The sequence below is a fragment of the Chelonia mydas genome, chromosome 6 (genome assembly GCF_015237465.2).
Source record: "Chelonia mydas isolate rCheMyd1 chromosome 6, rCheMyd1.pri.v2, whole genome shotgun sequence".
Lineage (NCBI taxonomy): Eukaryota > Metazoa > Chordata > Testudines > Cheloniidae > Chelonia > Chelonia mydas.
This window is the reverse complement of record NC_051246.2, coordinates 22,740,834-22,755,285: the sequence shown is the minus strand read 5'-3', so window position 1 is coordinate 22,755,285 and position 14,452 is coordinate 22,740,834. Positions and strand designations below refer to the sequence as shown.

General features: G+C 40.9%; 1 protein-coding gene across 2 annotated transcripts in view; it reads left to right on the top strand.

The window, feature by feature from the left end:
* Positions 1-14,452, top strand: part of LRP5 (LDL receptor related protein 5) — a 247,483-nt gene that overhangs the window by 93,320 nt on the left and 139,711 nt on the right. The gene's annotated exons all lie outside the window — the stretch shown is intronic.

Sequence of the window (14,452 nt, the reverse complement as noted above, 5' to 3'; positions counted from 1 at the left end):
ATCAGGAATAGTTAATCCTCTTTAAATTCACACCCTACCTTATTCCAAGTTAAGTTTAATGTGTAGACAGGGCCTTGATCTAGGGTTTCCTAAAATGTGGGGCATGCTTCCCAGCATAGGAACAGAGTATGTAAAGGCTTAGTCAACAGGGCACAGACGGACCTTCCAAATGTTCTCCGGAAGTCTCAGTTTTTGTTAAAAACAAAAGTCTCTAGCTATTATGGTTGCACTGAAACGCTTGAAAGTATAACACATGCAGTAATATCTGCCTGAGTTTGCAGAGAGTCTGACATGTAAGTGCTGAAGTGTGAATGACCCTATTCAAGTCAATGGGTGCTAATTCAGATGCCACTGATAACTAGTTTGTTGCTCTTGAAAACATGAACAGGAGGAGAGGAAGGATCATATGTGGAAAGTCTACATATGGACTCTGACTGAGGGCCTTACTGTTTGAAATCATGCTAAATAACTAGTTTGAGTAGGGCCCTTAATAACACACCAGGGTTGAAGAGGGGCTTGATTGGTGTAATTTTCTGGAACTGGGGAGTGAAGGGGCTCAGTGTTCACAAATTTAGAAGACCATGTTTGTGCCTGATTTTCAGAAGCCCTGAGCACCTGTGTCTCTAACCAATGTTCATGAGAGCTGCAAATGCTCAGCACCTCTCAGAGTCACCCGTTTGGACCAAAGCTTTCCTCTTGTAAAATGGGAATGGTAATGATTCGCAGGGGCGCTGGGAATAAATTGCGCCACCAGGTACTATGGGATGCTACACATATAAGTACCCACACAGTTAGGCTGTGTTGCATCTATCTTTGCCAAAAAAAAAAAAAATAAAAAAATGGCATGCTTCTGCCATAGCAGAAGTAGAGGCCAATGATTCCCTTTAGTTTATTGCCAGTGTGGGAGGTGTAGAAATATCTGCGTAATTCTGAGGAGCGGTTTAGGCTGTGGTTCTCAATTTGTGGCCCGCTGACTACTAACGATTCACAGAACCCTTCTGCGTGGTCTATGCAGAGGCTTCTATCACACTTTGTGTCAGTATTCCATCTTCAGTGGCACTGCAGAGTGCTTATGTGTGCTTTTCTGAACTGAGGCCCGTTAGAGGGAAGCCATTGCAGGACCAAGTTTTTCTCAGCTGGGCAATGGACTTAAAGGTGGAGGTTTGTTCCCTTGTATTCATTGGCCAGTAGTTGCTGCTGTGATGGAGGGGCAACTCAGCTGTTACCTTTTGGCTATATCCTAAAGAACAATGCTTTTGACATGTTTTGGGATCTCATGTGGCAGGATAGTTGCTTGAATCTAGGTCTTTGTGTTACTCTGCAGTTAAGCCACTGTGCCAACCTCAGATTTAATTAGTTATAATGGAATGATCCATACAGAAAAATGCCAAATTAAGATTTAAACCAGTAATGCCATTTCTCTACTGCTGAAGATGAATAGTTCCTTTCTTCCCTCTGGGACAGCTCTTTGTGGCGAGATGTATGAGGTAATTATGCTAGGAAATTTTCATCACTCTGCCTCATTCGTGTTTTCATGCATTATGTTTAATTTAAAAAAGTAAGGCAAGGCTTTGTGCCAGAAGTCTTGTGAAATTTGCTCTCTTAGACAATGTGGACTAGAGAAAATTATCTAAGTAAGAAACTAGAGAGAGATCGCAGGGTGAAATTCCAAAGTTAGCTGTGAGAGGCCACACATGAGGTTTACTTCAGAGGCAATAGGTGGGGACTAATAGTACAACGGTAGCTGTGTTTCAGTAAACTGTAAGTCACACAGTTTGTTGGAAAATCTTGATTGTATTATTCAGGAAGTTTGACTGATAAAAAGTGAATTTGATATTTATAAAAATGAGAGATTAACATTACTAGCTAGAGCCAAGAAATAGCGCTTAGTGCTAGCTTCTTGCATGCACAGTTCAGCCAATGAACCTCAGTCCTGGACTGAAAGACTCGCTTCTATCATAGAACTGTGCGCGGTAGTGCAATCATTTTCTGATGCTGGTTACTACTATCCACTGGCATTACGGTAAGCTCAACAAACTCCTTTTGCTTGTGAAGTAAGGCAGGATTTGAACCCAAGTGTCAAGGGTTGAAAGGCCATTTTCATTAACTCTTCCTGCTGTATTTGAAATGCTTCCAAGGTAATTCTTGGAGCTGCTGAAAGACTTTTTATTTTTCCCCTTGCAGTGTCAGAAAGATTTAAAACCATTGCTTTGAATGTTCAGGACAGATTTTTTTTTTTTAAACACTCCTATAGATTTGTTTTTGGCAGCGGTAAACCAAGCCCGTGTGCGTTTGGCACTTTGGCTAATGGCAAAATATAACTGACTTTTTAGACTATGCTTGTACCTTTCCATTGTTGGGCCAGACACTCTGTCAAGGATTTTCTCTCAAAAGGGGGCAAAAAATTTGGATGGGAACAGGAAATTTGATTTTGCATAAGAATGTGGCCTTTTGGTTCAGTTTTATGGATTATTTCTTTTCCAAACTCTGCATCTTTTGTGATCCTGTCTGCTATATGCCAACATCCACGTGCTACTCTTTCCACTCTTACTAATTAACTCGTTGGTGGCAAGAAGCTGACTTTTTGTTCCTTGCATGGATTCTTGGAGTAGATAAGGGTAGTACCAGGAACAGCGGATGTGAAAGAATTACCCATGTCTCCGTTTTGTCCCTTGTTAGTTTTGGTAAAAATTTCAGAAGTGCCAAAGTCACTTAAGACTGGAAGTCCCAATCACTTTAAATGGTACTTTTTGGATAAAAAGGGTACTCTAAATCCTGAAAGACCGTGTTTGCATGGGGAGATATATGACATAGCTATGGACATGTAGTTGTACTCTATAGCTACGCTGGTAAGTTTTCCCATGTAGACAAACCCACAGGCTCCTAAGTCACTTAAGCACCCTTAAAGATTTTACCCTTTGGGATTAGGAGAATATACATATATGTGAGAACTATGGGTTCTGCAGTTCTTTGCTGAGACAGTATTGTCTGGGACGAATGAGCCCAGGGTTGGGAATTGGTAGATCCTGAGTTCAAGTGGGAGCTCTGCCACTGAATTGCCTGAGCAAACTACTTCAAATTTGTTTTTACCTTTCTGTAAAATGGGGATAATGCAGCTTTACCTACCTACCTTACAGAGGTCCAATGAGGATTAACTAGTTAATGGCTGTTCAATACTTTGTCCATGTAAAGTGCTATATGAGTGCTTGCAATTTTTGGCTTTAGAATGTCCATTTTCTTACGTTGCCATTCTGGAATTGTGGGTGAGGTTGTAATGTCACAACAAAAGGGTAGGATAAGTTGTGATTAACTTATGTTAGGTTCTTTGTCACTACTTTCTATTGAGAAAATGCTGTGTATGCTGCTCATGCTGATGTTACTAAACAGATTAAAAAAATGTGGATGCCCCTGTCCCAAATATCACAGTCAAAGCCAGTGGGGTAAAGTACAAGACAATAATGGATGTTACAGAAATGGGAGTAAAATAGAGAACCACAAGATATGGCATATATGCAGTGAGACTCTGATAACTTTTGGATTAATACTGTGGTGCATCGATAACTGTTGCTATTCTGCTGAGTCAGGAGGTGAAATGTTTATTATTCTCTTGTTTTTCCTTTCAGTATTGTGTTGTACTTGTAGCCTGGTTGTTCTCTTATCCTTCCAGGTCTATACGGTTACATTATTTGGTAAATCAAAAAATCATAAAAAGATTCCAACTCTGTGGTGGATGCCTTTTATTAATCATAATAAATATAAAGTGTGGGGAGAGTTTGGAACTCTGACACTGAGCATAAGAAGCTCTCCAGGAAAGTATAGCTGCTTAAAGTGGTGTTTGCTGCTCTGGTGTTGCCTCACTCCAGGCATAAAAGAATGAAAGCCTGTTTTTCTTTGTTTGTGTATGGTGTTCTGTTTATTCATTGACAGCATGACAAGTGCTTCATAGCGCCAGAGAACCGCAGTGTAGAAGAGTCTGCAATACAAGAACAAAAAGAAAAGGAGTACTTGTGGCACATTAGAGACTAACCAATTTATTTCAGCATAAGCTGTCGTGAGCTACAGCTCACTTCATCGGATGCATTCAGTGGAAAATACAGTGAGGAGATTTATATACACACAGAACATGAAAAAATGGGTGTTTATCATGCACACTGTAAGGAGAGTGATCACTTAAGATGAGCTATTACCAGCAGGAGAGTGGGGAGAGGGGGAAAGAAAACCTTCTGTCGTGATAATCAAGTGGGCCATTTCCAGCAGTTAACAAGAACGTCTGAGGAGGGGGGGGGGGAGGGGAGTAAACAAGGGGAAATAGTTTTTACTTTGTAGGTGTTTGTCTCTGTCTGAGGGGTTGGAGCAAATGCGGTTGTATCGTAGAGCTTGGCTGTAGACAGTGGATCGTGTGGTGTGGTCTGGGTGAAAGCTGGAGGCATGTAGGTAGGAATAGACATCAGTAGGTTTCCGGTATAGGGTGGTGTTTATGTGACCATCGCTTATTAGCACCGTAGTGTCCAGGAAGTGGATCTCTTGTGTGGACTGGTCCAGGCTGAGGTGGTTGGTGGGATGGAAATTGTTGAAATCATGGTGGAATTCCTCAAGGGCTTCTTTTCCATGGGTCCAAATGATGAAGATGTCATCAATATAGCGCAAGTAGAGTAGTGTCATTAGGGGACGAGAGCTGAGGAGGCGTTGTTCTAAGTCAGCCATAAAAATGTTGGCATACTGTGGGGCCATGCGGGTACCCATAGCAGTGCTGCTGATTTGAAGGTATACATTGTCCCCAAATGTGAAATAGTTATGGGTGAGGACAAAGTCACAAAGTTCAGCCTTGTTTATCCCCCCCCCCCCCCCCGAACTGTTCCTCAGACGTTCTTGTTAACTGCTGGAAATGGCCCACCTTGATTATCACTACAAAAGGTTTTGTTTTTTCCCCCCCACACTTTCCTGCTGGTAATAGCTCATCTTAAGTGATCACTCTCCTTACAGTGTGCATGATAAACACCCATTTTTTCATGTTCTCTATGTATATAAATCTCCTCACTGTATTTTCCACTGAATGCATCCGATGAAGTGAGCTGTAGCTCACGACAGCTTATGCTGAAATAAATTGGTTAGTCTCTAAGGTGCCACAAGTACTCCTTTCTTTTTCTGAATACAGACTAACACGGCTGCTACTCTGAAACCAATACAAGAACGCGTTTTCTTTTTATGTTTTTAAAAGGAAAAACCACGTTTAAAAGCTAAAACAAAGCCCCAGTCACCTGAAACTTTTGCGAGGGTATGATTTCCCCCTAGCCCCCCTCCCCTCCTTTCTCCCCCCTCCGCATCACACCAAGCCACCAAAACGGAATTGTAAAAGCACAATGTGCAATGCTTGAAAAGTATTTGAAATCTGGTTTCCAGGTATGATAAGTTTGATGCCCAAAAGGAACGATTTTAGCAAAGTTATGAACAACTGAAAAAAGGATTTGGAGTGGAATGCCACCCGTAACTATATCTGGGATTTGAACAGTTTATGGAATGTGGATTCTATTAGAAGCAAATGCTGTAATAAAAAAAGTTCAAAGAGGCTGACTTGACTAAAAAGATGTACTAATTATTTAAGCACAGTAACTTATTATAGAGTAATATTTTATCCTCGGTAGCCAACACAATGCTTTTATTGTATTAAAATCAGCTTTTTTAGATTTGGTGGGGGATGGGTAGGGTAGGTTTTTTTGGTAAATATCTTTACATCACAAGACTGAACAATTGGGTTAAATTTTCAGACAAGTTATATATGGAATTCTCACCTTAAAGATATATGACTTTTCTGAACAGAGGGGGCCATGATTGTCATCTAAGCTGACCTTCTGCATAACACAGGCCATAGAATTACGCCCAGTAATTTCTGCATCAAGCCTATAATGTCTGCTTGAGCTATACCGTACCTTTTAGAAAAAATTCCAGTCTTGATGTAAAGATTTAAAATGCATGTGTAATTGCATCTAATTAGCCTTTCACTCATGCAGTTACCCAAACTGCATGCCTATCTTAGGTCTACCTTGTTAAGTCTTCAAGTCCTTATTTAAGTTACTTTCTGACATGAATGATTAAAGTCCTGAAAAGCAAATTCTCCTTTCTCTTTTCTTAAGAGACATTTTATAAACATACATATTCTACACCTCTCTTCAGAGCAAAGCATAGTTTGGATCAGTTACCACTACAATCCAAGAGTGGCAAACAGGCTGTTGGAAAGGCAGCAAACATGACCAGAGTTGTCTCAGTTTTGAAGTTAGGAATGTTGGGTAATTTTCTGTTTGCAGCCTGACCCTTTCATTGCTATGCTGAATCACAACAGTGCTGAATTTAATGCTTGTATTTAAAACGTCAAACTTATGATCTCCCCCTTTGGAAACAAAAGTGTTCTAATCTCCAAGTCACGAACTCATCACTGAGGGTTCCTTTCAAGAAGCTCTCCTCTCTTCTCCCTCCTCGGAGGGTCCCTGGGTGAAACTCTTACTGGGTTGTTTTGTTGACTTAAAAGTAGTTTAAAATGTCAGGAGAAAGCCAAGCTGATACGTTCATGGCTTATGTTGCGTCTCCGATAGGGGGAGCCATTTGTCCCTCTTCCTCTGTATTGCAAACAGTTCCGAGAAGTGGTATAAATCACAAGGCGTCTCAATTCAGTGAGGCATTTTTTAGAATTGGTTCTTTCTCCTCATCCTTTCAGGCTTCCTTCTCCTGAATGGCTTCCCCTGCTGTGGTGCATGACAAGCCAGAGTTGCATGTCCGCTTTTACTACCACTCTGGCACTCCGGTTTGCTGTTGTCTTATCATAATGACTCCTGTTGCCATCCTTCCTTGTAGTGTGGCCCTTCCTTCCTCCGTGTGACGTAGGCAGAGCTGCACTCTCAGAATGTTGAACGTTTCTTTTGTGGCTTGTCCACATGACTCAGTTCAATGACATTCAAATGTGATTGTGAAGAGAGTAGATCGTGGCATAGCGTGTTCGGCATTGTCGGCTAATTGTGATTAAACCCTGGTCCCGGTAGGGTCCCACACTCAAACGCCACAGCTGTCTCCCCATCTCCTCCCAAGATTGGGTTCCTTTTTATCAACAATGTTCAGCTGCCTATATCTCTCTCAGTTCTGGAAAATGCATCTTTTCTTTTTGCAGTTTTCAGTGTTGTTGGCATAAAAATATTGCTGCTGGCTTTTTACGTAAACTTTAGAATTTTCCATCTTTTCCATAAAAGTGGGAATAGCCCTATTTTCCCATAAATGGTCTTTTTAACGTCTTCGTCTCTGTTCTTCCCCAAAGTGGCCCTCTTCTTTCACAAGCTTGCTTGACTATTTCAAAGGGCCCCATTCTCATTGCAAGATAATTTCTAATATCTTTTGATACCATATAAGCCAATCTTGTAGCTTCAGTTAACTAAAATTACTTTTATTGAATAAAAAATCCAGGGGCTATAACAACAAAATAGATTAAGCACAGTGTGAACAGCCTTTTAATGAAAGGCTATCCAGTTTGCTTGTTTGGCTCAGTCTGTACTCTGGCTGTAACTAACTTGTAAATTAAAGGTGTAGTAACTAGAAAAGAGCCCAGATCCTCAGCTGGCGTAACTTAACATGGCGGTGTTGACTTCAGTGGAGCAACTAGCTCAGAGTCAAAATAGCTTCTTGACGTTACAACACAAGTTTAAAATATTATTTTCACTTTCAGTAAGTTGATACAGTATTGTTAAACAAAATACAATGTAACAAATTATTTTGTTAAAGTATTTCTGTCACAATTTGTATTAACCATATAACTTTATTACAATCGTTGCTCAGCTTAACTGTAACATATATAATTAGTTTTTGATCTGTTTTATTAAATTAATGTAAACATAAGATTCAATCCTTTCTTCTTGTGTCTAGATATTTCAGGAGGGGGAGTTTCAGGTTTCTTCAAAGATTTTTTTGTTTTGTTTTGTTATCCTACAAGATGTATATATTTGGCTCTCTCATATAAGGCAACTTTGTTGCTACTCCTTTTTATCTATCCATCTATGACAAGGAGATTTTTTTACATTTCTAGAGCCTGTTTTGTCATGAATACTGTTTTATAATGAGCTCTTTCTGAGTTTTTGTTACACCAACTAATCCAGTCTCATTGCCTGGTAAACATCAGTACTCAGTTAAATGTGGGATCATATAGTATTTCATTTAGTATTGTGCAAACTTTCCCCAAAGGAAGAATTCTGTGTATTTATCTGGGCATTCTAAGATCTGACCTAAACAAACTCTAGGATGTCCAGTCTGTACTATTTATTCTCCTTCTTTGCATGGAAAGCCTTCAGAATTCTTACCCTGTTTATAGTGACTGAAGGCAGAAGCAGATCTGTTGCTCAAGGCAGGTGAGAGTGGCCATATTGCTGAAGACCCTATAGGTTTGGTTTTGTCCTAGCTGTAGGCAGCTTCAACTTTGTAACTATTTTCTACCGTGTTATATTAGGTCTAATTTAAAATAGCCCACATGCCTGTTCTCTCAAGCAGAGCCTTAGCAAATGTAGCAGTGTGTTATATAAAACAGAACTAAAGCGAGTCTTTGGTGGGAGGAAAAGCTAACACATCACATCAGCACACTTCACCAGCCACTGGCTTTTAGTGCTACTTCCAGGCCCTGATCTTTATCTTTAAGGCCCTCAGCAGCTTGGGACCCGATTTAATCAGAAACTATGTCTTCATTCATGACTTTCCAAGACAGCTGTGCTTCTTTGGGACAACATGCCTGACATTGCCCAGGGAGAAGGGGGCTTCATTACATAATGATCTCCCAGAGGAGATACATTTGGTTACTGCGACTGATTGGCTAAAAATCATTCACACATCTCATGTGTACTAAAACACCCTTTTATCTTCCACTACGCACCCACTTCTTTGTTCTGCCTTTTATTTCATAAGCTCTTTGGGCTGTAGAGTCTGTCATTTGACTAAAAAAAAAAAAGAGGAGGACTTGTGGCACCTTAGAGACTAACCAATTTATTTGAGCATAAGTTTTCGTGAGCTACAGCTCACTTCATCGGATGCATTCAGTGAGCTGTAGCTCACAAAAGCTTATGCTCAAATAAATTGGTTAGTCTCTAAGGTGCCACAAGTCCTCCTTTTCTTTTTGTGAATACAGAGTAACATGGCTGCTGCTCTGAAACCTGTCATATGACTGTGTACGGTGCCTAGCACATTGGGGTCCAACATGGTTGAAGTCTCTGGCCGCTGCTACAATATAAATTTAAATAAGACTGAGCCAGACTATCTTCAGAGATGGCAGTAAGGCTGCAAAAGCTCTTCTGTAGTAACCAAAGACAAGGAATTACAACAGCACAAACAAGAAGAAAATAAGTGCCCCTTGAAATAACAGTAAGGAAGAGCTACTGAACTGAGAAAGGTGAACAGCAAAAGCCTACTATGGACAGCTTTACTTTATAATTGAACACAGACAATGTGCTCGACAGGAATAAAGACTCTTCCTGGTTCAGAGTTTGTGCGCCAAAAGAGTCTATGTGAATCTTCGCTCATGTATGGGGGAAGTGCCAGAGGCTCCATGTAGTCCCCCAGGGACTTGGCTATAGCGGTATAAACCCAAAGATAGATAAATAATGAAGCTATGGTTATTGTTGAGAGAGTCTCTAATTTTGGGAGCTTATAACCTAAAAAACAAACAACCAAAAAACCCTTTCAAGTTGAAACTTTTCATATTTAGTCTTAGCTTAGAGGTTAGTTTTTCTGGGTAAATTTGAATAAAATATTTCCAACTTTTTTGGGGGGGTGGGAGTCTACCTGCACATGAAGATGATCACTTTTAACTTGAGGGTGATGTCCTAACCCCATTGAAGTCAATGGCAAGACTCTCAGGGCCAGAGAAGCCAGGATTTTTGCCCAGGAGCTTTTTGGATACTTTCCATTGCCCTTGGATTATTCACCGGTGGCTTGTGTGTAAAATTCCTTGCTTGGCCCTGTATGTAACCTCGAATGAGGGAGAGGCTGCTTTACTGTGCTTGGGAAAAATAAATGGTTTATAAATTAGTTATGAATGTTTGAAAATCATGTGCTGAGAGCACAGTAAGTGCTTAAGAGTAGTGTTATGAATGTTTGTATAGTGCAGATATTTGTGTGAAGGCCTCATGGCTGCCAGTCATTCTAGCTAACTTCACAATCAAGAATAAGGCTGAGGTGAGAGACTGAGGCTTGAATTCTCAGTTACACTGAGCTCTGTCAACATGAGGAAGTTGTACCAGTATAAGGTAGGCATGAATTTAAGCATTATTATTATACTTGTATAACTCCCTGATGTGGACACTCTTATTCCGGAATGAGAGGGCCTTTTTTCCAGTTTAGTTTATTCTTTTGAAGTGGTTTAAGCTAGGCTGAAAAAAGGCACACTTATTCCACAGTGAGTGTCCATGCAGGTCGTTACATTGTTATAACTAAAGTGGTTTAACTATCCTAATAAAATTATGCTAGTATAACTGGAAAAATATGCCATGTCAACAAGCCTAAGACCGCCTTTGCATTGTAAAGTGGGTGCAAACTATGTTTACACTCACTTTAATGTACACCCACTTTACGGACATTTTACACTGCCAGAAGAGTGTAAAAATGCTTAAGGGTGTGTCTGCACTACAGTGGCACAGCTACAGTGGAAGGGGTTTTTCTGTCAATGTAGGTAATTCACCTTTCTGAGAGATGGTGGTTAGGTTGACTGAAGAATCCTTTTGTTGACCTAGCCATGTCTACACTAGGGGTTAGGTCAACCAAACTATGGTGCTCAGGGCATGACTATTTCACAGCCCTGAGTGATTTAGCTTGGCTAACCTAAGTTTTAGGTCTAGACCAGTATAAATGAGAATTTTTGAGACCTTTTTCATACCATCTCTGAAGTGAACCTGTATAATCAAGGAGGTGAGCGTTGTTCAGAATGTTTTCCCTGCAACAACTGCTGGTCTTGTCCAATCCATCCCATGCACATCAGTCTATAAGACTAAGCTGATGACATAATAAACTCCGATGATAAAGAAGGTGTAAAATATACCAAGATGCTTATACATTATGGAGGTTGTAACTTGAGGGTCAGTGCCTAGCTCCTTGATAAAGGAATCCTATACACATCTGGTTTGAATATACCCTAATCTGATTTAGGTTTGTGAATTAAGTAGGAGGTAGCCTGTTCAATGCATAGATGGGAGCTGCTGTTTCTCCTATCAGCCTCAATGAAAAGTGGAGTATGTGCTGTAGGAGTGTCTTTTATGAACCAAAGTAGAGTTTTACGTACTGCTGACAAGAGAGCTGGTTCCCCAGTAATGCAGTGGATGAATGTCCTGCTATTGAGTGTAGATCTCCCAAATGTATTTTTGTGTAGATGATACTGGAATACATTATTTAAAAATAAGGATAAACTTTCATTGGATGTTTACTAATGCAGCTAGCTTGCTGTATCCTGCACTGCCCGTATCCAGCTTTATGTTAATTCATGCTTGTCTGAGTGTATTTATGGTTTTGATAAGATGGTTCAGTGGTTAGGGGGCTAGTCTGGGAGTTGGGGAAACTGGGTTCAATTCCCTGCTCCACCACAAACTGCCTGTGTGACCGTGGGCAAGTCACTGAGGGTATGTCTACACTGCAAAGAAAAAACCTCTGGCTCTGACTCTCAGAGCCTGGGTCAATAGAGCTGGTGGGGCTCAGGCTGGAGGGCTAAAAAAAGCAGTGTAGATGCTCCTGCTTGGGCTAGAGCCCAGGCACTGAAACTTGATGAAGGGGAAGGGTCTCTGAGCCCAAGTGAGAATGTCTACACTGCTATTTTTAGCCCTGCAAACAGGACCCCTGAGCTCAAGTCAACTGACTCGAGCTCTGAGATTCAGTGCCCCAGGGTTGGTTGGGTTTTTTTGTGAGGTAGACACATTTTCTCTCTCTCTGTACTTCAGTTCCCCATCTGTGAAATGGGGATAATTTCCTACCTCACAGGGGTGTTGTGAGGATTAATATTTTAAAAGTCAGGAGATGCTCAAGTATAGGGGTCATTTAAGTACCGTAGAGAGAGAGGTTGGCATTATTGCACATTATAATCTTTGGTCAAGATTTTCAAACGTGAGTAGAGATTTTGGGTGCCCAACCTGAGGCACCTTAAATTTGTCCAATTTTCAGAGTTGGGTGCTCAGCACTTTCTGATAATGAAGTTCCTATAAGGTGTTTCAAACTGGACGCCCAAAATCACTAATCACATTAGAGAATACACACGCGCACACACACGCCCCGTGTCTCAAATTGAAGGCAGTCTTCCTTTGAGTTGCCAGGGGCATGCAGTCTTGTGCTGATGCAAGGAGCAGCTCTTTGTGTCTGAGTGTGGGAAGGGGTCCTCATTTTCTCAAATCAAGGGCAGCTTTATTAGTGTGGGGTTGGAGGGAGTTGGTCTTTGAGAGGGAGTCACAAATGAGATACGAGTTTCTTTGCAGGGATGGATGGGGAGGGCCATGGCGTCTCAAATTAAGAGAATTGCTCTTTGTAGCAGGTATCTGTCAGATTAGGGAGAAGGACAGCTGCTTTTTGGGTAAATGAGTTTGCTTCCCTTTTTCCTATCCTGACCCTGCCATATGAGCAGCTGGGGAGGGCTGGTCACCATTACTCAGTCGTCCCCTACAAATATCTCTGCTGAGCCTGGTGGCTCATGCCTCTTCACTTAAATCTTTTTACTTGGGAAGTTAGTGTAGTTTTGTTATTTAAAATCTCAAAGTGTCTCCCTGTCTCCCTTGTATGTATGTCCATGTATATTTTATATAATATGTGCACACAGGCTTTTGGGGCTTAGCATTAGTAAGCCATGTAGTTAAATAACGGGACAACTAACCTGGAATATTCCTTGGAAGACAAACAAACAAACAAAACCCTTTTAAAGACATTTCCCCATACAATTAAACTTCTGTCACCATTATTGAAAAACTACAGCTTGCTAATACATATCTCCCTCTGAATAGTAAGCAGAAGTGCATAAAGCTTAATTCCACGTATGGACCAGTCAACAGCTTTTAAGTACGTGGGCTGCTAATTTACAAATGAACAGTAAGTACCCTTTGTGAAAGGGAAGGATTTTGGGGGTAATTTGGGATAATGGCTGTAAATCAGCTCTTAAGTATCCGACAGTCCAGTGCTGGCATTGTTTCTGGTATTTATGGACCATAAACAACTGCCGGGAGCCTTCCAGCAGCATCTTTACATGCTGGGAGAAAGTCCTGTACAAGCTGTAATTTTATTCCGTAGTTGGTTTTGGCCTGTATTTGCTTGTAGCTATTTGTGTATTTTCTTGAAGGTGCTAGTAATGCTGATATAGTAGTAATTCCCCTGTTACCCAGACTGAACCCTCCCTCCCCATACCCTTCCCAGATACCCACTCTTTTCCTGACCACTACACCCATGCCCAGACACCTGCCTCTCCCTACTGATCAGGTGTAGCACAGGAAGTTCCATTCATTTTAAGGGCTGTACTTTTCCCTGGATCTGCACGTATGGCTCATTAATGAATGGGGATTACGCCCATAGAATGAAGATGGAATCTACCCCGCTGTGTTTGTGAAGCAGCATTATTTGTGCACTCCCTTTTGTGTATTCTGTGATTTCAAAATACTCTTCATAGCTATAATTAACTTGAATAAAACTATCTGGGTTCAAGTTAAAATAAAATCTGATTTGGGAAACAGCAATCTGTGTTTATTTCTATTAGCCCTTTGGGTAACTGGTCATAGTTTTTTCCTTTCCTATGCCTTCTCTTGATGAGAACAGAAGGACTCTCACTTCCTCTAGGGACCTCTTCCCTCCCTCTGTTGCAAGATCCATCCTTTGCTTACCCAATGAATTGCTGACATTCAATTCCTTAGTTATTCTGAGCAGGGGACTTCTTCCAAGAGTGATGATGCAGTTTCATATACTCTCCAAAGGAGGAATTTGTGTAGTGAGTGCCTGTTTATGCCCACTCTCACAATTCTCACATACTATTCTCATAATCTGACATGCGTGATTTTCATCAGCCTGGGACTGAGACTGAGGTTTACCCTCTCATCTGGGTATTCTGGGGCACCTTGCTGATGGGGAGATGTTCCTACCAGGGTTTAACTCCATTATCTTCTGATTGTTAACAGTTTAGTATGATATCTGTGGGTTTAGAATGCTACTTGCATGTTCAGAACGCTACTTGCATGTTCAGAACTAGTTAATGCAGCCCAAACTGCTGTAATGTAGTCAATAGAATTGCTTTTCTGACCAGGCAGAAGCAATTTTAAAGATAAAACCCAATGGAGCAAATGATAGGAGCTTGCCCAAGGAAAACTGCATGCTAATCTTATTTCTAGAGACCTGTAGAATAACCAGCCTTTCATGAAACATGATAAATCACATGTCCCATAGCACCTTGACATTGTCTCTTACTTATACCAGGAATGAGAAT